Genomic DNA, 16,337 nt, shown 5'->3' on the forward strand with positions numbered 1-16,337 from the left:
CAATACTGTTGAATGTATGGTCACGCAGTTTCATGTACGTGTTCATACTTATCACCGATGTACTGCTCGGGAAAAAAAACGGGAAGACCTTCACACTTTTATCCAATTATAAGCGTTAAATAAAAGAAACACGTTTCATTTGGTTTAAATTTGTTTCGTGCAATATTTTTCCAGGGCCCTCTTTAATACTTTTCTCGATTACCAATTCTAAAAGGGATTTTAATAGTAAGTTACCATTTTGAAATGCATATTTTAACAGTATAAACGTAAGGGATATGTCAAACTTCTTAAGTCCCATTGTTTTTCAAAGCCAATCAGTTCCATTTAGGCACTATAGGATTGCAGACTACATGCAGAGTTACTTTCCTCTTAAATTAAAGAGCTTGGGAACGTGCAAAAAATTACGCAACTCCGAAAGTGAGTACTGATAGTATTATAATCTGGGTTTTGTATTTATGCTCCTGATCATAGTAAAAATCTTCACCACCACCACCACCACCCCCACCATCTTAAAAAACTGTGTCCTCATCACACAAGTACGCATGCGAACGCGCTATATTGTAATTCGCGAACGTTACTATGAGACAGCACAAGTTCTTCCGCATCTTTACGTCTCTGTTCTCGTGGTCTGGATTTCTTGCCTTTCTTGACGGAATGAATTCTTCATTTTCAGACGACATTTCCTCTTCTTCCTGTTAATTTTGCTTGTTCTTTTTTCTTTTTCTTTGGGCAATCTGAAAACCAATGTCCTTTCTCCTGACAATAATAACAGGTATCTTGACACCTGTCTTTCTTTTCTCTTGTCTTTCTTATGTTTCGACAGTAGTGAAGGGGGGCACCCTACGGACAATGGGAATTAGCATTACAAAACCCCTTGGGCAAATCTACGGACAATGGAAATTTAACATGGAGAAAAATCGTGGGCAAATCTACGGACAAGGGGAATTAACATGGGAATAAATCGTGGGCCACTTTACGGACAAGGGGAATTTAACATGGCGATAAATCGTGGGTCACTCTACGGACAAGGGGAATTTAACATGGGATTTTTTTAAAAAATTTTTAAAAAAAAAGGGGTAGGCAATTCAAAGACTATCTCTTTTCGAGAAATATGGCTGGCCCTGAAAAGGGCCTTTGGTTTATGTTAATATGCCCTTAACATAAAGGGCATTTGCGACATCTTCTTTTCCTCAAACTTCGTCTTACAGCAGGGCCATACATCAGAGTCCGCTTGAGGCAACCTTATCTCTCTATATAGACTCTTCTTATCCACAGGCTGCTGTTGGTCCTGTGGACAACGGTCCACTTGGATCGGACATACATGAGCATGTCCGTCCTGAACATCATCGTTGACACAAGGGTTGAAGATTCAACGTCGGTCCACATGTTGAGGCTCCGAGAATAGGTGAATCAATGCAGTGAACGGCGCTTATTTATAGGGACAGGAAGGATTGAAACGGATTGAGTTCATTCACCAATCCTAACACGCGTTACAGAATTCAGTCAGCCCGCATCCAATCCGAAGAGAGCAGTCTGTGACGTCACGTAGTCTATATAGATTCGCTAGCGCTTGTGTGCAGTCAATCTATGCGACAGTGATTCAACATGACGGAAACTCAGAAAACGATCCATTGGGGTGCACCAGCAGGGGAGACTGCCCAAGGGAACTCGGACTTACTTTCAGAAGAGGTGAATTGGGATTTTGTGGATTTTCTCTCCTCGCAAGAATTTGTTCCTGAACCTTCGTTACCTTCTTCATTACCGCAAGTGGAAAATTTTAGACAGAGACAGAAAGAAGAATTGGAGAAATTTATACAACGACAAAAGGAAGCGGAACAGGCTTTTCTCCTACAGCAACAGCAACAAGAAGAAGAGGTAAGAAAAAAACAACAACAGCAACAGCAAGAAGAAGTAGCAGCAAAGAAACAAGAGGGTGAAAATCAAACGGTCACGGTACTGTTGGACATTTTAGCAGAGTTAAGAAGTCTGAAACAAATGTATCAGACTTCTTTATCACGACCGAAGAGAATACGACCTTCCCGAGCTAAACACGTCAACCCTGTGACTAAGCCTACCGTACCACCCTTAGTGATTTCAACCCAATCATCATCAACATTACGCAGTCCAGAAGTAGGCCTTGGCCGTGGCAAAGGCATAAGGCAGTTAAAGTTGATTGCTTAAACTCACCCCTACACCATGAAGAAAAAAGGCCCTTTTCAGGGCCACCCACATTTCTCGAAAAGAAATACAATTTCAATTTGCCAATAACTCAAAAAAAACCACCCATTTTACCCTTATAGTACGTGTCTGTGTATGAGTGCGTGAGTGTAGCTTCTTATTTTAAAATCAAAACTCAAAGACTCTTACCTTATATCATTCATTTATTCTTTTCTCCATTTTTTACAATCCAATTCACAATTCACAACTCAACACTTTAATTAAAAGTTCATTGATTTCTTCTTTTCTCCTTGTTTAGTCTCTCTGTTTTTTGAATTTCTTCACCGTCACACTCTTTTCCTCTTCTTCCTCCTCGCTTTCTTCCCTTCTTCTTTTTTTCTCCTGTTTCTTTTTCTTCACCTGTCTTCTTTCTTCCTCAGAAGAATCCCTCTCTTCCTCCGAAGAATCCCTCTCTTCTTCTGAAGAATTCCTCTTTTCTTCTGACTCCTCTTGTTTCTTTTTTGGGCAATCTGGAGACCAATGTCCCTTTTCTTGACAATAATAACAGGTATCTTGACTTTTGTCTTTTTTAGTCCCTGTTTTTGTTCGTTTTTGACGGTCTGGACACTCTGAAGACCAATGCCCTTTCTTCTGACAGATATAGCAAGTATCTTGACTTTTATCTCTAAAGGAAGGAGAGTAGTCCGTAGGCTGGTCTGAAGAGAATTTTCTAATGACCCCTCGCAAAGCTCTGACGAAACGTTCCATCTGGTTAGTCTCTTCCATCGTTGTGCTCGGCTTGAGAGTGAAATGAATAGTGAAAGGACAAGACACACACCCTTTTATATACGCTGGTCTGCTATGACTATAAAGTAGTTTATGGTGTTTGAACTTGAGTCATTTGACTTTTTGCTTTCAAGATGAAACGATCCCATTCATTCGAGAAGAAAGAAGAAGAAGAAAGTAAGAGGCAGAAACGTGATCTATCGCCTCGTACCAGGGCTGAAATCTTGGCACAAATTCATGCCAGTGATTTTGAAGAGGACATGAGTGAACCAGAATCCGAAACCTCTAAACCAAGTTCACCACCCTTAGTTAACCCTGAAAAGTACTATTCCATTCGAGAGACGGAAAAGCGCTCCTCTAGAAAATTTAGAACCACGGCTTACAAATACACGGTGAAGTTTAAAGATTTCAAGGCTGAAGTGCCGTTAGAGAAAGCAGAAGTGTTCATCACCGAGGTGTGGGATTCTTTGCTCACCGCACTCAAGCGACAATGTCAACCCAAAGAAGACGATCGCTTGAGACTTTCCATACAACACGACGGTTTGAAATCCCCTGTTTGGATCGAGTTTAGCACCCCTGCAGAATTGACTGCTTCCAAAGTCATGGACAAGATTCAACACGTACAACAATCTAATGATCAGTTTGACATCACCGATGGTAAAGCCACACTGGACATGACCCACGTCTCTCCTCCTCAAGGGACAGGACGCAAAAAGATGTTATTGGTGGACGACCTTCGCAACACCAAAACAAGTCTCGTCCGAATTGACAACCCTCATGACCAGATGTGCTTAGCCCGTGCCATCGTGGTGGGACGAACCTATGCCAACAAGAACGACACGGTAGAATGGAAAAGAACCTGGGACACTATTCAACGTTCCGACCGAGCCAAACAACGAAATGAAGCAGAACTCCTGTTACAACAAGCCGGACTGCCCAAAGACACACCCTGCGGCATTCCTGAGATGCAAAAATTGCAAGATGTCCTAGCTCCACGATACACCTTGAAAGTGCACCCTCAAGAAGTGCGCGGACCTCTATTGTTTCGAGGGCAAGACTTTAAGGACGGAAAATACATTCATGTCTATTATCACGATGACCATTTCGATACGATTACCACTATCACTGGATTCCTGGGATACAGTTATTACTGTGAGAAATGTGACCATGGTTATAACAATCGAGAGCAACACAAGCATTGTGGATCGAAATGCACAGGATGTTTGGCCTCTTCACCCTGTCTGAGCGAAGAACCAGTGCCTTGTTCAACTTGTCTGCGCACGTTTGTCAGCCCTACCTGTTACCAACAACATTTGATGACGCAAGGTTCACAGAAGAAATGCGCTTGTCAACTGCTGAGATTGTGCTCTACGTGTGAACAAGTCATACGTACCAATAATACCAAGGCACACGTATGTTCAGGAAAGAAAAAATGTCACATTTGTCACCACATCGTGGACTTGGAACACCAATGTTACGTGCAAAAATACCAACCCCCACCAGAGAAAGAGGACGGTCACAAGAAGAAAGGCAATTTCATCTTTTTCGATTTCGAATGCATGCAAGAGACCGGCATTCACATTCCTAATTTCTGCGTGGCTCATCGAGCGTGCGAGAAGTGCATTCAAGAACCTATCTTTAGTCATTGCCCTCACTGCAGCAAGATTCCTGGAGGACGTGAAAAAATCTTTCGGGGACCTAACACGCTAGCCGATTTCGCTCGATGGGTCTTAGACCCCATCGACAAGACGTGGAGCCAAGAGGACATCGAACGTTACGGAGATTGTCATCGTCATGCCACGGTGATGGCTCACAATTTCTCCGGATACGATGGACAGTTTCTTTTGAGGCACTATACGGAACAAGGCACCGAGCGTCCTAAAGTGACTTTGAACGGAGCCAAAATCATTTTCATGCAAGTGGGACAAGTGCAGTTTAAAGATTCGATGAGTTACTTGGCCATGCCTTTGAGTCGAATGCCTAAAACGTTTGGAATGACAGAAATGACTAAAGGGTACTTTCCACACTTTTTCAATACGGAAGCCAATCAACACGCCGTTCTACCCCATTTGCCTGAGGCTCACTATTACGACCCCGACAACATGCGTACCGAACAACGAGAAGCTTTCTACGCTTGGTACCAGGCTCACGCCTCGGACCCTTTCGACTTTCAGGAAGAAATGCTAAAGTATTGTCGTTCCGACGTGGACATTTTACGGCGTTGCTGTGGAAAATTTCGAGAACTGTTCATGGAACACGGAGGGGTCGATCCTTTGAAAGAAGCTTGCACCATTGCCAAAGCGTGTTCCTTAGTGTATCGACAACGATTCATGCCTGAAAACACCGTGGCTGTCATCAGTCCTCAAACGACCCACTTTGTCAAGCGTCAATACTCGGTCAAAGCCCTACGTTGGTTACATTACTTGTGCGACAAGGAAGACAAGTGGATTCAGCATGCTCGCAACGGAGGGGGCGAAAAGACCATCGGAACGTATTCGGTCGATGGTTGGGACTTAGAAAACCCCAAGATCGTGTACGAGTTTAACGGTTGCTTATTTCACGGATGTCCCGTCTGTTACCCTGACCGTGGCACCAAGAATCAGTTTTTGCAACGAACCATGGAAGACTTGTACCAGGACACTTGTCAGCGACGCCTAAAGTTAGAACAGCAAGGATACCAAGTGGTGGAAATGTGGGAACACGAGTACGATCACCGTATGAAAACCGATCCCGAGTTTAAACGCCTCGTGGAAAGTTACCAGTTCATGGACCCGCTGAACCCGAGGGATAGTTTGTACGGAGGAAGGACCAATGCCACCTGTTTGCTGTACCAAGCCGACGAAGAGAAAGGAGAAGAAATCAAATACTTGGACGTGTGTTCGCTGTATCCCTACGTGTGCAAATATTGTCGCTTTCCTGTAGGGCACCCGCAATTGTTCACGGAACACATCGACCTGAAAAACATTCGACAATACGAAGGCTTGATCAAGTGTAAAGTTTTGCCTCCCACGAACCTATACCATCCCGTCTTACCTCACCATTGTCAAGGCAAACTGATGTTTCCCTTGTGCCGAAACGTGCAACCAAGACCAACCTTGTCAGCACACCCAGGAAGAACGTGCCTTGACGGGAACCTGGGTCAGCGTAGAATTGTTCAAAGCTCTGGACATGGGATACCAACTGTTAGAAGTGTACGAAATTTGCCACTTTCCCAAGACACAACAATACCACAAGGGTGATCCCAGTCAGAAAGGCATTTTCGCTGACTACGTGGATGCCTTTTTGAAACTGAAGCAAGAAGCCAGCGGCTATCCTTCCTGGTGTCACACTCCCGAAGACCAAATACAATTCAAAGAGAAATACTACGAACAAGAAGGCATCACTTTAGACCACATCGAGAAAAACGAAGGCAGGCGATCGTTTGCCAAAGTGATGTTAAATTGCTTGTGGGGTAAAATGGCACAACGACCGTGTTTACCCAAGACGGAATATTTGACAGAACCTTCCCGTTACTTCCAGATGATTCACGACAAAACCAAATACATGAAACACGTGGACGTCGTTCGAGAGAATTTGATCTTGGTCAATTACGAAGAAGATCTGGACTTTGTGCAAGACGACCCTTTTGGAAATGTCATCATTGCGGCTTACGTGACAGCCCATGCTCGCTTAAAATTGTACGAGGCTTTAGAACTGTTAGGGGAACGCGTCCTGTACTTTGACACGGACAGTTGCATTTACATCCATCACCCGATTCAACATCACCCTAACATCGAAGGAGACCGTTTAGGAGCCTGGACAGACGAGCATCCCGACGACAAGATTTTAAGTTTCGTCAGTGGCGGTCCCAAAAATTACGGCTACGAATACCGGGACAAACAAGGAGAAGTGCACACGACGTGCAAAGTGAAAGGACTGACTCTGAATTATCGTACCAGTCGAGTGGTCAACTTTGGGGTATTGAAAGAAGCCTTGCAATCGGGAGAGGATGGAAACTTTAAAGTGACCACCTATCAACCGAAGAAGATTGTACGTTTACCCACTCACCACATCGTCAGTCGACCCTTGGAAAAAATCTATCAAATTGTATACCAGAAGCGAGTTCGACTTCCCAATCATTTCACCTTACCGTACGGTCACGTCGGTATTGGTCTGTATATAAAAAGGAACCCTAGGCAAAATCGATAGTTCATTGTGACTACCAAGACCGAGCGAACAAGATGAATACTTTCAGAGAAACACAGAACAAGTTGTTTAGAAGGGCACAATTCAAGTGTGAGGCTTCGGAAGTGGAATGCGAGATGTGAGCCTTGCGATGGGTACGATGCTGTACCTTGTGACCTGAGCGATGCCGTAAAGCATCATTGGAACTTTAGTGCCCCTACCCCTATCATGGAAAGTGATGCTGTGCGTGTCAAACCTGTGGGATGCGAAAGTGATGCCGCTCGTCCTCTTGGACATTTTACTGGGTTTCGTTTTAAAGGGGAATGTTCACCTTCACGTCTACCCCCCTACGGATGTCATCCAGCCCTGAGCAAACTCCTACCCATGTCACTCAACCCTCATCGAAACGAACCTGTGAAAGACGAATATTCGTTCCCTGTGCGTTTGTCGGAATACTGCGACTTTGAAAATCGTCTTCAATCGTTCAAAGGAAAATGGCCTAAGTATCTGGGAGGACCGACCCCCGAAGAATTAGCCAGAGCCGGATTTTTCTACTTGGGCGAAGGAGATAAAGTCAAGTGCTTCAGTTGCGGTGTGTCACTTCACCACTGGGAACCGCAAGATTCGGCCTACGTAGAACATGCTCGATGGTCACCGAATTGTCATTACTTACCCTTAGTGGGACCGAGACATTGAAGTAACTTCTTACCATAATAATCTGTTCATGGATACTTTACAAGAGAACATTCGTGCTTTGCCTGTGGAGTTGAGAGAACGCATTTATCGAGAACTGGTTAAAATACAAGTGAAACGTAAAGAACAATTGCATCCGTTACGTCACCGGTGTTTGAACCACTGGTACCTGAAAGCTATACAAGGATTGATTCAATTGAAAGTGTTCCATCGAACAGACATTGATCAACGATCCTCTAGTTTTCAAAAGGATTGGTTTGGTATGGACGATTGTAGTTACATCATTGTAAACGTACTGCATCGAATTCCAGAGGAAGAGTTAACGAATTACCAACATCTTGAACACAATGTCAACTTAGTGAAAGAGGAAACTTCTGAACGAATTGTAATGTGTAGATTAGTGACTCAACGATTTAAATTCGACACTGAAGTAAAACCATGTTTGTGCAAAGAGTACATTTCTTGTGTCAGACCAAAGAGAATTTAGTATGACCTATTCATGGATACTTTACAAGAGAACATTCGTGCTTTGCCTGTGGAGTTGTGAGAACGCATTTACCGAGAGCTGGTCAAAATACAAGTGAAACGTAAAGAACAATTGCATCCGTTACGTCACCAGATCTTTAACCACTGGTACCTGAAGGGTATAAGAGAACTGATTCGTCAGAAATTGTTTCAGTGGTCAGACCTTGTTCAATACTTCCAGGCCCCCGATGATTCACGTGTTGATCATTTTGGTTACTTCGAGATTCACCTAGAGCAACCCATTGAGGAAGACGAGGTAAAGGATTACCAACATATTTTACGTGGAATCTACTTAGCGGAAGAGGAAACTTCTAATCGAACTCTGACGTTTCGGTTACAGTATGCAAGATTTACATTACCCACTGGAAAACGAACATCACTGGCTAGAAAGTACGTGTATTCTTTTCGAAACAAAGAGACTATAAAAACAGGCAGCTATGCCACGACTTATGTCGAATGTAATCCAACAGATTCCGTGGAAGGAACTCAATGACCATATTCAAACCGTGGATCGTTACCATCGATTATTGCAAGAACTGTATCCATTCAATTTGGGACGACAAGTGGTGTGTGTCTTAGTGACTTGTTTTCTGGGATTTCGTTTACCAGCCGATTCTTTGTGGACTCTTTACGATCAGTACTTACCACCTCCATGGCCTTAAATGGTCACGAAAAACTCCTTTTGCTCAAAGCCTTGCGGTTTCATCTGGATACTTCTCGACCTCAACAGGAAAAAAAGATTCGTCAACTTTTAGCTACCCAAGACGTGTATGACGATGTGTGTGTAGCTTGTGACTTACACCCTCATTGGACAGATGTTCGTGACTGGAAAAAGGGGGGTTTTGAGGTTTGGACCCAAGAAGTGGCCCAGTATGCACAAGAGTTGTTCAAGGAAAAAAGTTACTTTTCAACCTGTGTTAGTGACGGTGCCAGAAGAACCCGTCACCGAGAACAACCACTCGCTTCAGGACAGGACTGTCATGGACATGCCTGAAAGGTCATTCCGGGAGGACACTTGTGTGACAATACCTCATGTAGAGACTGTAAGAACATTACACACTGTCCCTAGGACATCTTGGTTACCCAAAACATGTTGTACAGACACTTGTTTATATTCCACTTTGATCGCTTTGCTGTGTTTTATATTCCTGTACATCACTATTTGGGTTGTATGTATTTTTGTCTTTCGTGTTCATATTTGAAACATTCAATAAACGTGTTCTGAAAAAGTATATAAACTCTTGTCTTGTTTGTTTTTCGTGTCACAAGTGACATTTCTCACACCATGGCTACCTCTGCTCCCTCTTCCTCTACTGTCAAAGTCATCGACGAACACTTAGATCGTGCCAGTTGGGAGGCTTTGTATCTTCGCCATCCCTTTAACATGCTCATTGCTGGACCTAGCGGTTCAGGCAAAACCGAATTCGTCAAACGTTTGATCGAGCATAAACATCATTTGATCGATCGGCCCCCTCAACGGATCGTGTGGTGTTACAAAGAGTGGCAATCGGCGTACAGCCTTTTGCGAGAAAGTCAAGGCGATTCCATCGTGTTTGTGGAAGGCATTCCTAAAGAAGACGACGGCATCGTCTCTGACTCCCGTCTAACCCATTTGGTCATTTTCGACGACATGTTAGGAGAAGACGAAGAAGAAATTAAATTGTGGTTCACGCGCAAAGGGCATCACCGTAATGCCAGTGTCGTTTACATCACCCAAAATTTGTTTCAACAAAGTAAAGCCCATCGCACCATCAGTCTCAATGCGCATTACGTGGTCTTGTTTAAAAGCCCTCGAGATAAATCGCAAGTGCAAGTCTTAGCCAAACAGTTAGGAACGCCTTGGCTGACTCAGGCGTACGACGATGCCACTCAAACGCCACACGCCTATTTACTCGTCGATTTGAAACCTACCACTCCCGAGGATTTGCGATTTCGTACCCACTTGTTTCACCACTGGTGCCAAGACGGAGGGCCTGTCCTGTACACGTCTCCGTCCTCGACTTCATTTCACTCCCCATGAAAAAAAATCTATAAAAACCTCAGACCCTTTTTCGTCTGTCTCACACTCAGTGCGAACATGACGTCCCTTCAGTCGCATCTGACCGTCAAATTGATTCGTGCCTTGTATGGCATCAGTCGAGAAAAGGATCCACAAACACGAGCTCGTGTCTTAGAAGCTAGCCTCAAAGAAGTCTTACGATGGTTCACGGTGACGGCACGTCAATTACTCCAAGGAATCATTCAGATTCCTCATCAAACCCAACGCTTTTTCGATCGAAACAAAGTCGCTTTGGTCCAACTGGCCGATCCCCGCATCGACACTCAAACCAAAAAACAAATCATTTTGAAACCTGGAGGGAGCGGTACTCTAGGAGGGGTCATCATTCGCTCACTCTTAAGATGGGATCCTAATGCCCCCAAAGTTATCCCTAAGACAAAAGTTCAACGAAGCCCCAAGAAGAAAAAGAAAAAGACCAGGTCCCCAAGAAGAATAACTTCTCCAGTGGCGGGACCCTCCTCTTACCAGACACCACCCCGAAAAAAGAAAAGAAGCCCCCAGAAAAAGAAACAGAGAAAAAGTCCTCAGAAAAAGAAAAGTCCACAGAAAAAGAAAACTAGTCGCAAGAGAGGCACTGCGGCCAGGACGCAGCCTTACACTCGCAAACCACGACCTGCCACAGCGTCTCCGACAGCCTCACGTTTGTCCACTTCTCCGTTGATGTCACCAGGAACTGAAGAGTACTTGGAGACGTTGATCACACCAAGAACTTCTCCGTTGATGACCCCCAAAAGAACTTCCCCAGTGGCAGGACCTTCCAATTTAGCGGCAGTGGCTGCTGCTCACAAAGTACCTTCTCCCAAAATCAAAGTCCATGAAAGATCGGGCATGTTACAAAGTTTACTGGATTTGTCCAAGCAAGAACTGGCTCGATTTAGTCCGTTACGTACCCCTGCACGACGTGTCATGCCTGTCCTCAAACTGATACGACGTAAAGACAATCAATGGCGACGCGTTCCAGTATAAAAAAGGCCTGTGACCGAGTAGGATATCAGTGTTTTTTGGTGCTCCTGAAGACTCAAAGATGTCACCCTCCAGAAAACCCCAAGGAAAGAAAAGGAAAGGACTGCCACCACGTTTAGCCAAACATGGGGACATGTTATCTGTCCTGTCCAAAGCTTCTCCACCCCTACGAAAAAAACTCATTCAAACGGCCTCCAAAGAGGTCATCGATACCGTGTGCGAATGTTGTTTGAACGTCTTGAAAGGCACGATCCCTTTGTCCAAACACCAGAAACAATGCTTAGGCAAACATCGTCACGTTCTTCGGAAAATGGTTCAAAAGAAAATTCCCATTCGTCAAAAAAAGAAGATGTTGGTCCAACGTGGAGGCATTTTACCTCTCTTGTTAGGCCCCATACTGAAAGGAGTCTTGGGAACCATGTTGGGAGGACTGGTGGGAGCAAGATAAAAAAGCCCTCGGAAGTCCCAAGATCTCAGAATCGACCCCTGACAACCCCATGGAAGGACGAAAACTAGCTTTAGTGCCTTACAAACGATGGATGGAATACCATCGGTGGCAAGAACAACGCACCCCGCATTTACCTCCCAATCCCAATTTGAGCGAGATGTCCCAGTTACAACACGAATTGCAATCCTTGATGGATCGCCAAGATTTGTCCGAAACAGAAAAATCGCAAAAGTACGGTCAACTCTTGCAAAGACTGCAACTCTTTCACCAGAAAGCTTTAGACGAAACAGCTTTACCCACTCTGAAAGATTTTAAGACCTTGATGAAAAGTCCAGCACCATCATCATCATTACCACCACCACCACCACTACTGTCATCCCCAACCGTCACCAGAGATGCTACCCCACGAAGACCTGAGGAAGAAGAGACGCGCGAAGTGTTTCAAACACCGTCAGCAGCTCCCATTTCGAGTAAGATTGCAGCATCCTTATTGACCCCGTCCCCCACACCCCAACGAGAAGAAATGAAAGCTTGGGTTAAAAAGATGATGTCCACACCTCCTTCGACAGAAGTGAAAAAGAAAGAAGAGAAACCAGAAGCGAAAAAAGAAAAGAAAACCAAAGCCATTCCATTGCCACCTCCACCACCACCACTACCTTCGACTTCTACTCCCGTAGCCCATCGGACACGTAAATCCGTTTCCAAACCACCCTTTCGACCCACCCAAAGTAGCATCACCGAAGAGTGGGTAACTTATTAACACACCAACCAACACAAAAAAATGGAAAAAGTCTTAGCCAGCATTTACTACGATCCCTCCCATCCTGCAGGTTACGCAGGAGTTCAAAAATTGTATCGTGCTGCCAAAACGCGACTGAAAAGTCTCCGTTTACCTCAAGTGCAACGATGGTTACAAGAACAAGCTACCTACACTTTGCACAAACCCATTCGACGCAAGTTTGCCAGAAGTCGCACCCGAGTGGAAGGCATCGATCATCAATGGCAAGCCGATTTAGCCGATGTCTCTCATTTGGCCAGCTACAATCGTGGCTACAAATATTTGTTTTGTGTCATCGACGTCTTTTCCAAATTTGCCTGGATCGTGCCCTTGACTTCCAAATCGAGCAGCGAGTTAGTGCGAGCCCTGCAACGGGTGTTGAAACAAAGCGGTCGTCGCCCTCTTCGATGGCAAACGGACAAAGGCACCGAATTTCTGAACCAAGCTTTCCAAAAAGAATTAAAGAAACGTGACATTCATTTTTTTACCACCGAGAATCCCGAAACCAAAGCCAGCATCGTGGAACGTTTTCAACGTACTTTGAAAGAACGCATGTGGAAATATTTTACGCATCACCACACTCTGAAGTACATCGACATCTTACCGCACCTGGTGCAAGCGTACAACCAATCTTACCATCGAAGCATCGGACGTGCCCCGCAAGACGTGACTCCTGACAACGAAGTGCTGGTGTTTGAGCGCCTGTTTGGTACGTCCCCGACGAGGGCTGTCCCCAAGAAAAGTGGAGAGTTGACCGTAGGAGATTGGGTGCGCATTGGCAAAACCAAACGCACTTTTGACAAAGGTTACTTACCTAACTGGACGACCGAACTGTTTCGCGTCACTGGACGAGTGCATGGCCGTCATCCTGCCGTCTATAAATTGGAAGACATGAACGGAGAAGTACTCAAAGGAACGTTTTATTTGAACGAGTTACAACGTGTCACCAAAAAAGAAGACGACGTGTACGACATCGAAAGCATTCTCGAACGCAGAACCCGTAAAGTGGGCAAACGACGTGTCAAAGAAGTCAAAGTACGTTGGAAAGGATATCCACCCAGTTTCGATTCTTGGATCGACGCTTCGCAAGTCATCGACTATAAAAAGAAGAAGTGACCATCATGCCCTTTCACACATCAGACGCAGCTACGTCGACCACTCCTTCTTCCCCTAGTTCTTCTGTGCAAGATTTACAAAAACAACCCTTGTGGGTGTGGTGTGGAGAACGTGTGCCTAAAACGCAAATCGTCTTTTTCTGCCAAATCTTCGTGGTGTATTGTGTCATCGGGGCAGCCATTGCCAATTTGAGTTTGCAACAAGGAGACAAACAATTGTGGACCATTTTATTGAGCAGTTGCATCGGTTACCTGCTTCCCAATCCCTCCCTGAAATTCTCCTCGAACGGGAACGTTGTGTCCAGTGCCAGTGCCAGTCACCACTCCAACAACAACCACAACCAGAACCCCATTTTGGGCGGAGACACGCCTCTGACATCCACTAATATTCCCTCGGACAGCCACAGAACTCTGGAATTATGAGTCACCAAAACCAATTTTACTTAACCTTACCCAGTGACAGTTCCATGGAGGTGTTTCCCAACAACACGTTGTGCTGTTACACGGCCAAATTACCTCAGGCCATCCCCTTAGATCACGAAGCCCATTGGGAAGTGGCTTTAGTGGAAATGATTTACCCTACACAAATCAAAAACATCACTGAAACTCAAAACACTTTTGACATCGAAATTTTGGACCCAGCACTGCAGCAAACCATGACGGGCAGTCCTCAACATAACTCACATCTTGCAAAGGACCTATTACCCCGCAGCAGTGACTCTTCTCCTCTTTTCGTTTATCACTTTAAAATTAACTCAGGCCATTATTTTAGTGGTCAACATCTGGTGGAAGCCATCGCTGACAAATTCTATGCAACCTTTGACAAAGTTCTGACCACAGCAAAAAAACGTGTCACCATCGAGTACCACAAACTGTCTCACCGTCTACTCATTAAATTTCAAAGTGAGGAAAAAAGTATACGTATTAAATTTTGCCCTGAATTGTATGACATTTTGGGTGGAGACCTCAATATGATCACGGATAAGCAGACCAAAAAAATTATTAAAATGGCAGAGATTGACAACGACATGCATTTTGCAAGGTATTTTCGTTTCCCGGTAGAACTGAACCAAGGACTGAATTTGATCTTCGTGTACTCCGATGTGGTGGAGTATAACGTGGTGGGACACACCTCCGTACCGTTACTACGTGTCATTCCTTTCAAAGTAAATTCTGCCACGGTCACTGACGAGGAAGGTGGAAACACTTACCACGTCCACCGCGAATTTGTCCATCCTCACTATTTGCCGGTCAGCAAGTCGTATTTGGACACGGTCAACATTGCTATAAAAGGAGATCTGGGACAAAATATTCCATTCACCAAAGGAAAAGTCACGGTGAAACTCCATTTTCGAAAACGGTTCTCTCACGACTCGTAAGTAAGTCATGTATCCAGTGTACCGAGGGGTGGCTCGACAGCGAGGACACGGTTTAGGAGACATGTTAAAATCGGCCTTTCGTTCGGTGGCCCCAGTCTTGAAACCGATGGTGACACGCGGATTGCACGCCTTGAAAGATGCGGCACTGACGCAAGGCAAAGAATTTCTCCAAAATGTCATCATCGACAAACAAAACCCTAAAGAAGCCTTCATGAGGGCTGGCAAAAATGTCTTGCTGCAAACGGGCAAAGACATTTTAGGCCGACGAGACACACCTATAAATGCCCTGCACGTTACCGAGTCAGGCATTCAGCAAGGACAAGGCAGAAAGAGACGACGAAGAAAACACCCTTTCACCAGACTTCAAGCGAGAAAGGCCAAGAAAAGAAGAACCGTTCGAGACTTAGACGTTTTCGATTATTGAAACACAGAACAAAATGATGCACCGAGAGTCTTGCGCCTGTTCCAAGACGGAACTGGATCTGTTTGCCATGCCCCCCACCATGATGACCATGCAAGAATCCTAATGGGTGGAATTTAATCCCATCTCCTCACTGACCGATTCTGCTCCCATTGAGTTTGAAATCAAAGGACAGCCCGAAGATTACATCGATTTGAATAGCAGTTACTTGTACTTAAAAGTCAAAGTTCTAGATAAGGAAAATAAAACAGTAGATGTCGCTGAGAATATAGCTCCCGTCAACAATTTCATGCATTCCTTGTTCAGCTCAGTGGACTTGTACTTGAATAACAAACTAGTCAGCAGTAGCATGGATACTTACCCTTACCGTGCCTACCTGGAAAATCTCTTGACGTACGGAATAGATGCCAAGGATACTCATCTCAATGCTTGTGTGCTGTGGGAACCTGACGAAGCGAAGGAGTTTGACGACACAGATAAAGACAATAACGGCTTCGGGGAAAGACAAAAGAAAATCGTAGATGGAAAGAGTTTAGAACTGATGGATCGTTTGCATTTGGACATGTGGTTGCAAGAGAAATATTTGCTGAACGGGGTCAATGTCCGCTTGAGACTGAATCGTAGCAGTACCGCTTTCCATTTGTTGGCTGATGAGGATGCTACTAAGACTGGCAATCCCAAAAGCCAAATCGATGAGGCCAAACTCTACGTACGACGCGTGGAAGTGTTACCTAAAGTGGGAAACGACATCAGTCAAACGTTGAGCAGAACCACCGCCAAGTATCCCATACGACGTGTGGAAGTGAAAACGTTCACCATTCCCGCTAACCAGCAATCCATAACCCAAGA

The 16,337-nt window shown here is 44.8% G+C and overlaps 1 protein-coding gene across 1 annotated transcript in view; it reads left to right on the forward strand.

The window, feature by feature from the left end:
- LOC149775299 (FACT complex subunit SSRP1-like) overlaps positions 1-16,337 on the forward strand; it is an 80,218-nt gene that overhangs the window by 866 nt on the left and 63,015 nt on the right. The window lies entirely within an intron of this gene.

Source organism: Sinohyriopsis cumingii, chromosome 19 (genome assembly GCF_028554795.1).
Source record: "Sinohyriopsis cumingii isolate HCF-2022 chromosome 19, ASM2855479v2, whole genome shotgun sequence".
Lineage (NCBI taxonomy): Eukaryota > Metazoa > Mollusca > Bivalvia > Unionida > Unionidae > Sinohyriopsis > Sinohyriopsis cumingii.